The 4,816-nt window shown below is 34.6% G+C and overlaps 1 long non-coding RNA gene across 3 annotated transcripts; it reads right to left on the bottom strand.

Moving 5' to 3' along the window:
• Positions 1–1,931: 1,931 nt before the first annotated feature.
• On the bottom strand, positions 1,932–3,444 carry LOC149263528 (uncharacterized). 3 transcript variants are annotated; one of them, XR_016259281.1, is made up of 3 exons: positions 3,372–3,444; positions 3,213–3,255; positions 1,932–2,318 (listed from the first exon to the last, which is right to left on the bottom strand). It is a non-coding gene; the product is annotated as an uncharacterized LOC149263528 (long non-coding RNA). The 3 variants fall into 3 exon arrangements; XR_016259282.1 differs by lacking the exon at positions 3,372–3,444 and adding an exon at positions 2,553–2,649 and having other exon boundaries at positions 3,213–3,365; XR_016259283.1 differs by lacking the exon at positions 3,372–3,444 and adding an exon at positions 2,553–2,624 and having other exon boundaries at positions 3,213–3,365.
• Between the last annotated feature and the right edge of the window lie 1,372 nt (positions 3,445–4,816).

Here is a 4,816-nt window from a genome sequence, read left to right as displayed (position 1 = left end):
GAGTAAGGGGTTATATGGTTATAAGGTTTAAGGGGTTCTAAGGTTAAAATCTACAAGGGATTGAGGGTTATGGGGACTTGACAATATGTAATATATGCTTTTAAATGTTGGGAGTTAAGGGTGATAATATTACAAGAGTTCATTGTGAAGGGGTTTTATTCAATGGTTAATGGTAAGACATTAGAGCTTAAGGGTATCAAGGTTATGAACTTGAAGATATTATGTTTTACAAGTGTTATGAGTTATGAGAGGGTATATGGACCTCTATAAACTAAACAATGAAATTGTTTTACATAAGTGGTATCTTTCCCCATGAGCAATGGGGCTTCAAACATTAATTTGATGTCTTCCTAAATTGTTGTCTTAAAGTTATTATTTTTATTATACAAGTTAAGTTTGTAAAAGTTAGAGATGAATAATTGTAAGGAATAGGTTTTATTAGGGTTTTATAAGTTAGGGGTCATAAGTATTGTGGATTACTAATTATAAAGATTATGTGGATTATCAAATAAATATTATATTAAAATGTAATTTACAAGTGTTCAGAGATTAAAGGGTTATAAAGATAGGGATGGGAGAAAATAATGGTAAATAATAGGGTTTATTGTTAGAGGGGTTAACTGGTTAAAATTTAGTTGTAAAGGGTGTAGTGGACGTTGTCACAAGGGTTATATAGCTTATAAGGAGAAGGTATTAGGGAGTCTAGAGGTTAATAAATAACTATAGTAAGAGATTATATGAGTCACATGGTTAAAAGATAGAAAACAATGGGAAAAAAATGCACATAAAAAATCACCTTATATTGAATAAAATTTTCAATTGAAGGAGATGGAGAAGTCTTTTCACAACATATTACAATGTGACAATAAAAAAGGCCCATGAAGTGGTGGTGTTGGGAAAGAGAATAAAGGGTGAAAGTGAAGGATATCAATGAAAAAGACATGCAGATATGTTAAGGGTGCTATCAAATGGGTTATCCTCCCCACTAGGATCCGATTTCTATGTGTGAGATGTTGAAGTCATAATGAATATTTCTTATAATAGCTTCGAGCCTTATCATATAACACATGAAATTGTGATAACGTCATTATAAATGATATTCAACTTAATTCTGAATGAAAGATTTTGAATATCTATCTCATTTTCGCTTTCAATCGAAAAGCACACAATCCTATAATCTTAAAATATAACTTATTAAAATCAAACCAACTACATCCTAATTCAATTACATAACAGTCTCTTAACATTCTCTTATTATTTCGCAATGTTATTATTGTATTATGAACAAAAGTAGACCAACAGCTTATTTTGAATAGTAAATACATCCCACATATGTGCCTCCAATCGATAAATAACTAAAAGGACATAACAAAATTCGACCTTGCATGTGGCGGGTCTCAAGTCTAAACTTAAATACCTCCTCTCTATGCCATAACTGCGAATAAGAAGCTAAATTATACGAGGGAAACAACCAGTCTATGGCATATGGATTAAGCACTAGTCTATGGCATATGGTCATTTGTGCATCATATGACATCCACTTAAAAAATATTCGAAGAAATAAATGACAACTGCTAAGAAAAAAAATACAAAGAAAGAATTAATCTATAATAATTTGTACCACTAAATATGCATGATGCAAAAGCAATGCGATGACCCGTGATTCGTGAATTCAAAGCTTTAAACCCCACATCTGAAAGTGCCTTGCCTTTAAAAAAGGAAAAAACCTGTAAGCAGCCAGTGCAGAGCTTTCAAAACAGAGAGACAATGTAGGTGCAGAAGCGGCTGGTGTTGACCCTGGAGCCACAGTGAGCACGTGATTACCTAATAAGCTTACGCTTCAGCCCTGATGTTTGCCAGCTTTTAAAAAGAACCCAAAACAATACAGTTGGCAATCTACCAAACCAAGAACCTATTTTATGCGCCACCAGTACGAAATGTAGGAAACCCTTCTAATCGGTAAATGCAAGTAGCATGAAGTTACAACAATGATTGCAGTAATTTCTGCACTATTATGTTTTTAAAGTTCATCCACTGGTTGGAATTCTAATTGTTATCGGAAACATCCACGTTCAGTGGAAATTATTTCCTGCAGCTAAATTTTATTCCCAAAAATAAAGCAATTCTTGAAAACACAAACTTCTTAAACCAAATAGATGGTGATCATTAAATCAACATTTGACATTACATAGTCTGCATCCATTTGACTGAAAGCAAATCAAACCAACTTGCCAGCAACCAAGACTCCAATACATGCAGATGATTGTAGCAAGGAGTACTCTCGTTTGTCCAGGGATGCCATCCATGTATTTGTCCTGCTGCATATATAAAGAAATAAAATAATGAGATGGGAAACATTCCTCATATCCTATGTAACAAAATTTCAGATCATCTACCATATTAGAACCTATATTACTTGGCTGTATCAAGATACTTCATCAACTGGAAGAAATAAAGACAACAGAAACCAGAAGCATGATTTGAAAACATTTTTATTTTGTTTTTGTGGATTGATCTACTCAGAAAGTACAAATAGAATTTGGTTCACATACCAATTCTCATTATACACCTAGAGAGGTGATGGAACAAATTCAAGGCACGTTTGAGGCTGCAAGGTCCAATGCCTGTACTTGCAGCCAACAGTTAATTCTGCGCAGGTAGAATATATATACATTATCCCAGGCATGTTACTTTACTATATACAGGACAATAAGGCTAAGGAGCTTTGATGGTGTTACTAAATGATGAACTTCAAATGGCCCAGAAAGACTTCGCAGGTACTGTTATTTACAATCCTACTACTCCATATCAATGTTCTACGAGTGTTTTATGTGCTACTTCAGCTACAGCACATTTGCAACTACATGAAAGTACAGCTTAAACGATGTAAATACCTCTTTTGCTCCCAATCTCAAACTTCCATAAAAATTCAGGAAATGAAACTTCAACTTGCAAGGAAAATAGCTATACACAAAAAACTTATTTTCCCTAACCAGTGCTGAACAAATCATATATATATATTCCAAAATTAAAGTTTGCTAGTACTCATTGCATCCCTGCCAGAAGCTTAATGCAGTTCTGTTATCAAAAACTTGGAAAGGAAAATTCACAACATATCCTATAATATCCAGGCAAATTCATAAAAATAGAGAGAGAGAGAGGGAGTCCAAGCTTTGTTGCAAAATTAATAAAATGATAAAATGACCACTTACAATGTCAGATAGACCTGAATTGTGGTCCCTTGAACAAGAAACCCTGAAACATCGTACATACAATTAATACACCCCTTATTACTAAACCACATTACTGCTACAAAGGGTGCACAATAATGGAGAGAGAAACACAGACCCAACCAGGCCTACACATCTCACCTCTTAAACTGTGAGGCATGTCCATAGACAGGTCACCTTCCTGCAGAAATCTGTTGAAACGGGGATGCCTTAAGACAACAGATAAGTCACTCCATCTAAGAAAATATGAAATAATAGCAAACATTATCTCTAATATGCTCCTGATGACCAGCAGTAGCAAAACATGTTCAACCAAACACAAACATCCAACGCTTTAGGCACTCAAGACCACTATATCCTAGAAATAAAGCGAAGCAACCTATTGTTGCTGCAATATCAATTAGAAATTTAAAGCAAAGATAATAGAGTGATGACGTTCAGAATATCTAAAGGTTAACAGAAGCCAATGCTATAAAATCCAAACATGCAGTCATTTTCTCTTTCCTACGATAGCATTCTCTTTACTCGATAACAAGTGACAACACGTCTCCACCAATAAAAGAAACAATCATTTAAAGTACCAAAACAATTTCCAGAAGTAAATGCCTACATAATACAGTCAGAAGTGCTTGTAATGCCAGTATATGCTATTTTTGTTTGATATATCGCTCCCTATCTCCATCTCTATGCATCGAAGATAATCCTTATTGTCATATCGAGTTACTACTTTCACTCTCCATCTATGAATTGGAGACAGCTTTATTTCTATCTAGAGCTTACCACTCTCTCATCTCTATAAGCACGTACTTAGGAGTGAATGTTTAAGAAAAAGTTGCTGGATGTTTCACATAGCTCCAACCTTAGAAATCACCAAACAGTTTAGGTATCAAAGCAAACAACCCATTTATGACCACCCTACTCAATCTGCTAAGTTCATATTCAAACTAAGTATGCTGAAGTAAAGGTGGAGTAACCTTAAGAACCACATTTCCATCAGGGAAATGAAACAAACACCTTCTGTGTTTTAAAGGACTATGAGACTAAGTGCTCAAGATCTGGATGTAGTGTTTGGAATCTGGATGGCAACATATTTTACCAAAATATGATCCTCAACGTTTAATGGATACCCCCAATATTCCACTCAGAACCAGATTTAGGCATCATCTAGAAACTAACTGCACCTTGTCATTCCAAAGGGTAGAGGTTATCTACATAAATAGTACATATATACATGCATACATAAATATATAAAGAGCTTAAGAGGATAGCTCAACCAGTTGTCACCAATGTTGCTGGCAATTTGGCTAGTTGTCACCAATGTCACATGGTTTGGGTTCGAGTTCGGGTTCGACAATGATTAGGTTTGGTTTGAGTTCGAATTTTTGGATGAGGTTCGTCATTAGGTTCGTGTGTGTATATATATATATATATATATATATATATATATATGAATTATAGGATCAAATAGTAAGAAATCAACATAAGTAAACATCAAAAACGCTATCATGGACATGGAAACTGCAAGGATAAATTACAAGCTTGAGTTGTGACATGAAGTTATGAGTTTTGATCTATGGACTTGGTCA

The sequence above is a fragment of the Pinus tabuliformis genome, chromosome 6 (assembly GCF_031772625.1).
Source record: "Pinus tabuliformis cultivar Carrire ecotype Pingquan chromosome 6, CPIR1, whole genome shotgun sequence".
NCBI lineage: Eukaryota > Viridiplantae > Streptophyta > Pinopsida > Pinales > Pinaceae > Pinus > Pinus tabuliformis.
The sequence above is the reverse complement of the archived record's forward strand: the minus strand, read 5'-3'. Positions and strand labels throughout refer to the sequence as shown.